The sequence below is a fragment of the Pelobates fuscus genome, chromosome 11 (genome assembly GCF_036172605.1).
Source record: "Pelobates fuscus isolate aPelFus1 chromosome 11, aPelFus1.pri, whole genome shotgun sequence".
NCBI classification, from domain to species: domain Eukaryota; kingdom Metazoa; phylum Chordata; class Amphibia; order Anura; family Pelobatidae; genus Pelobates; species Pelobates fuscus.
Window position 1 is genome coordinate 121,542,250 of NC_086327.1, and position 12,187 is coordinate 121,554,436.

The window sequence follows — 12,187 nt, forward strand, 5'->3', positions numbered from 1 at the left end:
TCCCCTCTAAAGGCCTGAGGACATGTTAAAACCCCCAGTCCCCTTGCATAATCAGCCAATTACAGTACATCCCACAAGAATTGCCGGGATACATCTTTAGTGAAATCAGGCAATTCTCGCATGAGTTTGACACGCATGGAGATGCACTGTGGTTGGTAGTAACAATTTGTTCTCTGACAAAGTGCCACAAGGCGTGAAACATGTAAAGTATCTTCAACTTTTGTTCTGCCATTAATCTTGCTGGCACGTTTCCTGTAGAATAAAGTGATCCAGTATTATCTCAACATCAATGGAGACAATGATGGAACCATTGATTGCACATTCACTTGGTTTCAAATAAGGTGTAGCAGCTACACCTAACTAACGAGGCCCATAAATGGCCGAAACGATTGCCAGGGGCTGCTGTATCCCTCTTGCAGAGGAAAATGTCAAGCATTTTGGATTTAGACTGCCTTTATAGTCTGGATCAATCTGATATGCAAATGATTTAGGTTGACTGTCAAGGCACAAGCGAGCAAAAACTATTTTGAGACCTGGGTGGGGATTTACTGAAGGGAAAATTATAGAGTTTTCCTAAGCTTTTGCTATCAGAGTTCCAATGTTGTCTGTTTTTGTTGCTCTCCCTAATTTAAAAGGGTAATCTAGACATGGATCCCAGTCTCACTGTGCTTAGAGGGGTATCAGCTACACCCAAAGAAGGCTGAAATTATTGCTGCTGTATTTCTTGTGCAGAAGGAACTTACCAGTATTTTGGATCTGGACTGCCCATATAAGCTGGACCAGTCTGATATGCAAATGGTATAGGTTCTCTCTGTAATTGCACAAGAGAGCAAAAACTGTTATGAGACCAGAGTGGGGATTTGCATGTGCTATTGAGTTTAACTAAGCGTTTGTCTGTTCTCAGAGTTCTTATATTCTCTGTTTTTAGTTTAACATATTTGCTTAATGTAACTGGCTGGAACAATAGAAAATACAGCTATTTTCACACGATAAATAGTAATTTCACAAATAATTCAGCTAAATAAAGAAATACATGACTTGGTTCTTACATATTTTTAATTAAATTCCAGTTTGTATACGATATTCTTGAGAAATTCAGGTTCTCACAAATAAAATATAAGTGGTTTAGACTGGCTACATTTATATCAGAATAAGTAACAGTAATACAGTTATAACAAAGATAATTAGAAATGACAAGGCAGTGAGTGTAACAATGTGGGTAATAATCTAACATAAGAAATATTTTTAAAAAATATGTAAATATGAAGGCTCTAAAGCATGGGTAGTCAACCTTGTCCCTAGTGGAGGGTTTGGAATTTCAGGTGGGCGGTGGTGGGTTTTGCAGAAAACGCCCGGTGGCCTCGATCGCTGTGGACCATGACCGGCAGGGGAGATCCTTTCATCTCCCCTGCCAGTCCATGCAGAGCCAGCCTTGCTGTAAGCCTTCTCAGGATGGTGAGGAGATCAAAGATCTCCCTCACAGGCCCGCTGGCACTTAGTTCCAGCAGAGGGAGGGAAGGGCCTGGGAGGCTCTGTGTTCCTCCTGCGAGCAGGCTGTTCGGAGCGTTGCTGCGTGCTACCATGGCAACACTCCGATACAGGTCTGTGCTTGTAGGAGGGCAAGAGAGTCAGCCTGCAGCCCGAGGAGTTGCAGGCTAAAGTTAACATGCCAGCACTGGACCACCAGGGCTTGCAGCATTATGCCTCCCCTCTCCGTTAAAAGGTAAGAAGATGGGGGGACATAATGGGAGAGACATTAAGATAGATTTTCACATCTCACCCAAATACACACAGCATAGAACCTAGGCACCCTTCACGCACAAACACACTACACCCCTCACACACACTACACCCCCCACAAACACAATCTGCCCCCCTATCACGCACACACAAAGACACACTGCCCCCTCTCACACACACACAGACTGCCCACTCTCACACATGCACACACACAGACACTGCCGACTCTCACACACACACATACACACACAAACACAGACTGCCCACTCTTACACACACAGACTGCCCCCACACACACAGACTGCCCCCCCTACACACATACACACACACAGACTTCCCCCTCTCACACACACACGGCCCCCTCTCACACACATCGCACCACAAACACACACACACCGCACCCCTCACACACACCGCACCCCTAACACACACCACACCATTCACACACAATATCAACTCTCACACACAACTTTTTCCACACACAGTACCGCCCCACACACACTGCACCCCTCACACACACACTGACCCCTCACACACACACTGACCCCTCACACTCACACATACTGCACCCCTCACACACACACTCACTGCACCCCTCACACACACACTGATCCCTCACACACACAGAACTCTTAACAGATACACTAAACTCCTCACACACAGCACCCTCACACACATACAGCACCCCTCACACACAGCACCATTCACACACAACTTTTTACACACACACTACTCCATTCACACACAAACACACATACAGCATCCTTCACACACATCTCACAGACACACATAGAAAAAAAAATAGAATAGAAAACAAATAGATAAATGTAAGTACATATTTATAAAAAAAAACACTCCTTTCAAAAAATCTAAATCAAAATAATAAACATTTGCACTTGTGCTATAAAATTAGTTACTGCAGCCCTGGTGTGCGGTAAGGAAATTTTACCATCAACAAAGATACAAAAGTAGGCAGTTGGTATTAAAAGGTTGACTACCCCTGATCTAGAGCAAGGAAATGCAGTTCCTGTCTGTTAACATTTTTAAAGAGGATACATTTATTTAAGCACTAATAATATTGTGTCAGAGGAACATTCCCTTGGTTTCCATGGTATTTGCTCCTTTGCCTGTAATGGCCTCTTGTTAGAAATAAAAATGAAATCAATTCACAGTAAATATTTTCAAAGTTAAAGAAAGGAGAAAACTATGTAATTGTAAAATAATTCATCAAATTGTTAAAATGAATGTTTGGTTTTATTTTCTATGTGCTTTAACCAATTGTTGCAGGAAATGTATATATGGTGGTGGGGCTATAGCAATGTCTATTACCTTGATCCTATTGGGATCCAAAACACAATCCTCCTCTAACCCACTTTCAACCATGCCAGAATATGGAGGCACCCAAGCTGTATCAAATTTATAACTCCTCCATTCCCTCTGTAGATCGTGGCCCTGATGATCTATCTTTATCACTCTACCTACATTTACTCTGAGTTTCAATATAACCTGATCACTTTTATCGCCCAGGGGGTAGCGCGCAGCTTTCCTCGGATCTCTGCTCACATAGACTCCTTTTCCTAACATGCCATCTTCTGACGGATGAAAACCATTCTGGATGATTTGTACTGCTGCTGCTGTGGTTGTACCGTGATACATGACATAGATTTTTCCATCAGTTGGTTGTTTTCCACTGAAAAGATGAACATCTTGAAATTTGGGCAATTTCTCCTCCAACCATATATCTACTTCACTACTCCTCTGTGTATTGTCCTGTGGATAATTTTCATAGGCCATAGTCCTTTAAAGAAAAAGAGATATGCATGTGTTTAGGTATGTATTCACACATTCACCTAAGCATATTTAAATTGTGATGACGCTTCATTCCAGAATAAAACTGATCGACTGGTACGTGAACATGGCACTCTATTAAAATGAATAATTTTACGCCCACATTATTTGTTATATTGTTCTACTAAATCAGTAGGCTTTGAGATTTGTTTCATTCCGAACTGTAATTCATCGGAATCGGTGTCTACTTTCAATGAACTAACATCTAGTGGGTCATTTGATAAAAATAAAAATCTTCAATGGTTGCCATGGTACCTCTTAAACAGGGACACATATAAGAAATGCATACATCAGGCTGTGTAGGTTAAAGGAATCCTTCAATCACCATAGCAATTAAAGCTTATTGTTGTGGCTTTGGTGCCAGGAATGCCCGGGTACCCACCCAACCCTCTATTGTATAGCAGTCAAACTGATTTAGAATGGTCTCCTTATCTGTGGCTCCCTTGGCTCAGATTTTAACCTCCACTATCTGAGCAGCAGGACAGAACTTAACTTATTGGCTGAGAGCAGTGCATAAGTTAGCCCTGTAAAGAGTTAATGGAAGCTCATGTTTAGGGTGTAGAAGAGGCATGGAGCAGAACCAATTGGACTCCATTTAACATGTCTCTTACAATGGAAGGACACCAGACCTCTTTTGGAACCAGAACAACTTCAACATGATGTAGTAGTTATGGTGCTTGGCGTTTTCCTTTACTATGTGTGATAGACACTGTGTTTATTCATTTCATCCAAGAAGTCCATAATTAATGACAATCAGGCAACCCTTTCACATGATGACAGTACAGAGCAAGTTGAGCCATGGGCCGAAAGCCCAATGTTCAAGCGATGGTGTAAAGGAATTGTAAACATTGGAAAACAGAGGATGACAAGGTGTTTCTTAAGAAATAATAATAAAGCAGTATTAAGTAACAGGAAAAGGTGGAAGAAAGGATGGAAAAGGCAATAAAGAACAGAGAAAATTGTGAAGTAGGAAAGAGTTCATAAGGTTAATATTATTAAAATAATTTGTTTTCCACTCATGAGAATTGCGCACAGTTCTGGCTTACTATTTAAACCAGAGAATGCTGTGAAAATTCTGCACATGCAGGCACCGTGTACGCGTGATCTGGTAAATAAACAATGGAATCGTGTCCTTAGTTTACATAATAAATACATAATATCAATCATGCTATGAAAATGTCTTGCAGATAAAACACATATACACACCAAGGACTTCAAATATATGAAGAATGTCAAATATGAAGAAATGAAGAATCCCTGTATTCTGGCTTCTCAACAGGAAACAAGCGCTAAAACAAAATAAAAATTAAAAAAAAGCATGAAAAAAGAGCTAAAGAAATCTACAACAAGCTAGGCTTATTTATGTTTTACTAGGCAATACATACAGGTATATTGACAGGAGTTCTAAAGGTTTTAATTGTGAAAACTATTTTATTTGCATAATTTTGTCTCATTGACCTAAATCAGGCTTCCCCAAACTCCGGCCCTCCAGATCTTGCTGAACTACAACTCCCATAATTCTCAGCCTATCTATTTCATTCATAGAATCATGGGAGTTGTAGTTCAGCAACATCTGGAGGGCCGGAGTTTGGGAAAGCCTGACCTAAATAGTTCACACTTAAATTCACTAAGAGGCGTAAGGCTCTTAACTGACAAATATAATTTTAATATCGGAGCGCTTAGTGAAAGCCAATCAAAGTATAGCTTACTATAAACTTGTGAAAAAAAATCATGTCAAATAAAGGATGTGCAAAATGTCTTACTTGCACAATTAATATGCAATATAAAAAAGTGCATATGAAGCAAGCCCTATAGTATATGGGAGAAAGGGAATATATACATAAATCATTGTTTATTCCCATTAATAAATATTGGGCTCTGTGATAGCCCTGTCTATATGGCACCAAGTAATGCAGTTACTCTTGATAGACGCTATTTTAGGACTCTGCTCTGCTTTAACTAGAATACATTTGATCTTACCTGATTATGTTACTATTAGAATAAACTTATACCGGGCATACAGAGAACATGCATATACATATTAAAAACATTAATTATAATCGAGGATATTGCTGTGAAGCTTCCTCTAATTTTAAATAATCTATTAATGTTACATAAAGACAGCCTTAACTTAAATTAAACACCACCTCACTGTACGTTATACGTTCTATGAGATATAACTAGACTGAATATATTTATCATTTTGAACATACAGTACGTACCTTAACAAGATGATATGTCAACCTGCTGGTTATATGGAAAGACAAGTCTCATCTGTTCAAACCCTAGAATTGATTCTGCCGCCTAAAAGGGAGTGTTTTAATCGACACTCTTTCTTTTCTTTCAAATGACGTAGATATTTTGTAATTATTGGAGAACATGACCTATCTCCACCACTAATAGTGGAGAGCTGGTTCAACCAGTTGGTATTCTTTTATGCACTTCCTTATTTTACTTTCTTCTTCTTTATTTTTGTTTAGAGTTTTAGGAGCACTTCAATTCTCCAACACGTTGTAGTGGTTATGGTGCTAGACATGCCTTGTTGTCCCCAACTAGAGTCATCTTACATTAGTGTATATTGTAATGTAATATATATATATATATATATATATATTTGTGCTCGGAATTTAAATACGTAATGGATAGTAACTGTGAGCAAAGTTGGTTGTGGTGTGCCGAAACCAACGTACGAGTGGGCCTGTAAATAAAAGAGGGCCCACCAAGGAGAATGTAATTATAACAGGGTGTAGGTGGGTGGGAACAATCAGCTGAAAGGCAGAGGTGAGTAGGGGCTGGGAGTTTAAGTAGGGGACTTACTCCTCCCACAAATTCAGCCTCCACAAGTTCAGGCCTTTTAACTTGTGCTCGGAATTTAAATACGTAATGGATAGTAACTGTGAGCAAAGTTGGTTGTGGTGTGCCGAAACCAACGTACAAGTGGGCCTGTAAATAAAAGAGGGCAAAAAGATAAATTCGAGAAATACACACTTTATTGCATTTTTTACAAAACCAAGTTGCTGAAAGCTTGGCGAAGCTCTTTCTCCGGCTGTGGAATATATGCAGTATATATGGAGGATTTCCACCGCCCCAGTCTCTTGATGATATGGACCGGTGTGTTAGTGCTAGAGGCTGCTCCTATACGGAAGGAGTGCCTAGAGAATGCAATCGGGTTGTGTCCGAGCTTAGATAACAGAATTCTGATATGAACCATCAATTTTGCTGTGGTTAACGGGTGCCCTTGTAGTGTTAAGAGCGGAGAGTCCAGTAGGTGACCGTGCAGAGTTGACCGTAGGTGGTCTAGTACTTTTACCGGACACCAGGCATTATCAGTAGGGAAGAGAGGAATTATAGTAGGGTGTAGTGACCGGTTGGTTTTAGTTGTAGGGATCGAAAGTTGGTAGTGATCCTCTATTTTAGTGAGGTGTGATATTTTAAGTCTTAGCTTCGTATCTCCTTGACAAATTACGGTGAACTCTCTAGGTCTGAGAAAACCGTAGAAAGCGAGATATAAAGCAGATTTGATCACCGTATTTGTGCCGATGTCGAATGAGGCTGTGTCAAGGAGATTGCTAAGTGACCTGAAGATAGGCCCATCTATAGGTAATCTAATGGTAGAGAGTGGAGGTGAAACCTTTGATATTCCTTCAAAACCTTTTTGACGGGGTATGAAGACAGGAAAGGTGTGTTGTTAGGAAAAAAAAAGGTGAGGCTGTGGTGCTGGACCCCCGTGAGATATAGTTTAATGGTGTTGTGAGATAGTTTAAGGTGTAGGTGGAAAAAAGAGGCAAAAGCCACCATGGTTTGAATAGAGAAGTCACCTTGTAAACCGAACTCTGCTGTGAATTTATTAAATATATTAAGAGCCCTATTGTAAGTGATAGCCGTGTTTGGTGATAATGCTTGGTGAGTGAGTGCTCTAGCGTGGTTCAAGAGTGTGCTTAATCCAGGATTAGATTGTGGAACCGTGGTGTCCTGGATGGTTGTAGGTGAGCCGTTGGGAGTGCCTGAGAAAATGCCTGAAATTGAGAACGAGAAAGAGCGTCAGCGGCCGTGTTGTGAATACCCGGGATGTGAAAACAAACTAAGTGAAACTGTCCGGATGCTGCCAACCAGGCCAGCTTGCGAATCAGCCGCATGATGGTCAGGGAAGATGATCGCCCTTTGTTCACGATTTCGCAAGCTGCCGAGTTATCAGAGTAGCATTTGACTGCCTTGCCAGACCAGAGATGACCCCAGGTGTGTGCGGACGCCACAATGGGATAAATTTCAAATAGTGCTGAGGTCTCTCTGAATCCTGGCAAGGCATCCGTATCAGTGGGCCAATGGCCCCTGAACCAGTGGTTCCCAAAAATGGCTGCAAAACCGGTATTGGCTGCTGCGTCTGTGTGGATGATGGGTGAAGAGGTGGAGAGAGGGGGAATAAACATGGAGATTCCATTCCAGTCCTTCAAAAACTTCCCCCACATAGCTAAGTCAGCCTTGGCGTGGGGGTCCAAAGAAACTGTGCCAGAGTCCGGAACTCCGTGCAGCAGGCAAAGGAGTCTGGATATGAAAGACCTTCCCTGCGGAATGATGCGCATCGCAAAGTTCAGGGATCCGAGAAGGGACTGAAGTTATTTTCTAGTGCAAACATCATTCCGCAGGAACAAGTCATCTCCCCTCTCAAACGTGACAGTTTGTCGTGGGGGAGGCTAGCTCTGAGGTTAACCGAGTCCAGTTCTATCCCCAGAAAGGTCAATTTAGTTGAAAATAGTGACTCTGCGAAAATGTCGAACAGTTTGGGGCTGCTTCGAGAACCGAAAGTGAGTCGTGTAGAGAAGTAATATTTCCCTCGCCATTTAACACCGTGTAAGTGCCAGAGTGAGGGGTGCATGGGTAGTAATTTAAACGCGTTTGTGATGTCCGTTTTGCTAAGCCAGGGTCGATTACCAGATGATATGATGGACTGTATGGCGTCGTCGATGGTTACGTACTGAAGTGAGAATTCGTCTGCTGGAATGAGTGCGTTTATGCTTGGAACAAAAGAGGAGTGCGGTGCCGATAAATCAATAATTATACTTTTTTTTTTTTTGTTTGTTTTGTTTTTTTTAGAATATTTGTGAATAGCAATACCAATGGGGTTAGTGCGCCAGGAGGAGAATGGTGAAGAGGTGAAGGGGCCGATCATGAAACCGTTGGTGATTTCAGAGGCAATGAGAGTGTCTATGGAGACTGGGTCTAAACGTGCTGACTGGAGATTAGGGCATTCTAGTGTACCTGGGGGAATGGCTACAATGCCCGTGAGAAACCCTATAGTGAACCCTGTGGTGAGATAATCCACCAGATGATTAAGCCTGGGATCCCTTGTCTTGAGCACCACAGAGATATCACCGTAATTGAATGCCTTGTTTTTGGGAATAGTCCATGCTCTCAAGGACGTGGGGGTTGAAAGAGTGAGTGATTCGCCTGGAGACCCGGGTCTGGTAGGCGTGAATGGAGTTTCTTCTGTCAATTCTTTGGTTGGAATAGGTTCTTGGGACATTCTAAAAGGAATGATTATGTGAAAGATATATTAGAAGGGGCGTAAGGTAAGAAGGCGGGGTATGTGGGGTGGTGTATATGGAAGAACTGGACTGTAATGCTAGATGCCAAAGCTAAAAACTTAACTGTTGAATGTTTGGATAGGTGAGGCCCTGCTAATGCCAAGTGGCGGTGAGAGGCTCTACCTATGATTTGGCTTATGACGTAGTTGCCACAGACGTGGTGGCGGGATGTTGGCCTCTCGGTGACAGTAGAGAGAAATCAAAACGTGTGGCCGTGACAGGTGAGGCCCTGACTAGCGCCCTGTAGTAGGGCATGCGAGGCTTGTAACTATGATTTGGGCGTGGGGCCGTACCTCCGTGTTGAGGTGGGGGGGGATGGAAGGCCTCGCTGGGACGGGTTTTCTGATAGGGTGCGCTAAGGCATTAGCCTAGACCCTGTAGCCAGTTCGATTGTATATTTAAGGATAAGGTGAAAGGACTGGAATGTTGTGTAGATACTAACCTTGACTTCTTGCGAATGGTATCTGGAACCTTCTGGTGGTAATAAGTGTGGTAAGTCTCGTCTTATGCTGTCCTTGAGGAAGAGTCCTGAGGCTTTAAGACAGATGTTGACGTATTTATGCGTATCGTGGTGGCGTATGATTTGAATTGGGAGTAGGTTGTTTGTTAGGGGCGCAACGTGAGATCCTGCATTGAGGGATCTGGAAGGTTTAAGTGTGTGACTGGGCTGAAATAGATATTTGTGAGAAGGCTGGATGAGGCCTTGGGGTGACGATTGGACGTATTTGGGTATAGACGTAAGTACCTGAAGGTATGGCTGAGTACCGGGTCAGGTTTTGGTGTTTTCCGGAGCCTGATGGCTGTATGACCGTATGTCTGAGTAGAAATAATAGTAAAGAATTAACGTACCGTGGGCGTAAGCCTGTGGAAAAGTAGTAATGAACTTGAGACCGTGATAGGTTTTATATGAGGTGTAGTAACAAACGAGTTGTGAACTATACCTTGGTTTGACATAAAGAAATTACGTTATGCGAAACGGTTTAACTGTGTAGAACCGGGGGAAGCCTAGAATAATACTGGAGCTAAGGGTTAACCGAAGAAAAATTCCATAGTTAACGACAGGTGTGGAGGTAAGTAATAAAACCCAATATGTAAACATTTTAGGCCTATGGCTTTATAATGCAAAGTGATAAAATACAATACCTGTTCCTGTAATAAAAGACCTTGAAATAAACAACTTTAGCGCAGAAAAAGCGAGAAACCGATGCAGTCTGTAAAGCCAAAAATATGTGACAGCGTGATTATATGGAAAATGAATAGTACAGACGTTTATGTGCCGGATATTGTGTTTATAAATAGTATTTATTAGTATATGTGACAAAATGAAGTGTTTAATAGGTAAATATGTGTTGTGGCAAGGTCAGAGAGGCTTTCTATGTTAGTAATAGATTGGAGTGCTCTCTATTCCCAGCATGATGGGGTTAATTGGTGGGAGTCACCCCTTGAATGTTATATACCAGGTGAATGTAATTAACCAGCACTAGGGTTTTAAAAGGTTAGCCTCTGAACAGCTGGGAGAGAGGAGGCAGTTAAGCCTGAGACAAAGGTACTGTGTGAAACCTGCTTAAAGTGCTGTATTTCATTTTGCTTAAAACTGGGAACTAGATTAGCTGGCCAGTTGGATAGTTAGTAATACTGTTTAGTAAGTCTCCAAGTTGGAGTAGGATTTATTTTCTTTTTGTTTTATTTTGTGGGAGAGCACAACCTTGTATATATTGTGGAAAGTGACAAACTGCAGTACTATTTTATCCTGACTGTTGCATTTGAAGTTTGTGACGAGCCTGGCCATCCTGCTACAGTGTATAGAAACCGTACGTTTATGATAGACGTGGATATTTTAAAAAGTAGTAAAACAAATTAACTGGTTAACATAGAAAGAAAATCACAAGGCAGATTTTTAAACAAGCTAAATTATATCCCCAAACTGACAAAAAAAAGGTATCAGTAGCAATATGACCGAACAGGGAATATACGTAAAGAAAAGTAGAATTCGTGAAATAGAACTTAGTGCATACTGTAGCCTATTTGAATAAGAACTAGCCGAAAATGGATTTAGAGCAAGGTGTTTGTGTTTTAATCATACGAAACAGATTGGTCCTGGGTGACCAAACGGAAATAAGAGAATGCCCGTAATAATATTACTGTGTATATAAATAATAATAGATTAGGTAGTTTCCGTACGAATATGTAAAAGCAGTGATAAAGTGCCGAGCGTTCGTCTGTTTTGGCGTGAACACTGAAATCGGTTAAAAAAGCGTGTATTTGTACGAATATGATAGAGGGAGCCTACCCCTACGTTTTTAGGCCCGAACGGCGGGAAATAGCGGGGCGCTATTTCCTACGCCTAACTTACGTGAACGTGCCGGTCTCGTGACCGGAAACCGGGTACCTTGACCGGGAACCGAGTGGAAGGCCTCAAACGGACGGAGGACTGGTCAGGACGTCTGACTGCTGGAAACAGGAAAAAATTCTGGAGGGAAGCTGGACAGGAAGTGCTGGTTGCTATGGGGACAAAACAATCAGCTGAAAGGCAGAGGTGAGTAGGGGCTGGGCGTTTAAGTAGGGGACTTACTCCTCCCACAAATTCAGGCCTCCACAAGTTCAGGCCTTTTAACATATTGAATTAAAAAAGATGATAGCACTCTCAGGACTTATAAAAATAAAACTTAACTTTTATTACGTTACATAAAAAAACGTGAGATAGTCGACGTTTCAGTGCGGTATCCACACACTTTCTTCAGTACTTTCATCAGGTCCTGATGAAAGTGTGGGGATACTACATTGAAACATTTTTGGATGTAAGGTAATAACATTTAAGTTTTATTTTTATAAGTCCTGTGTCAGGATGAAGACAGGGATCCAACACGCAGTGTACCAAAGCTATAAAGACGTATACCGGACCTTGCAGTGGCCGGACTAACGTTAAGCAAACAAGGAATGGTCAGGGACAAGCCGAGGTCGAGGGAACGAGAAGACAGGTAAGCGTAAGCCGGGCCGAGTATAAGGATAGGAGAGGG

At 41.8% G+C, this 12,187-nt stretch overlaps 1 long non-coding RNA gene across 1 annotated transcript; it reads right to left on the reverse strand.

The window, feature by feature from the left end:
* Window positions 1-2,603: 2,603 nt before the first annotated feature.
* LOC134577499 (uncharacterized) lies at window positions 2,604-5,858 on the reverse strand. Its single transcript, XR_010086025.1, has 3 exons — window positions 5,811-5,858; window positions 4,795-4,877; window positions 2,604-3,538 (listed from the first exon to the last, which is right to left on the reverse strand). It is a non-coding gene; the product is annotated as an uncharacterized LOC134577499 (long non-coding RNA).
* Between the last annotated feature and the right edge of the window lie 6,329 nt (window positions 5,859-12,187).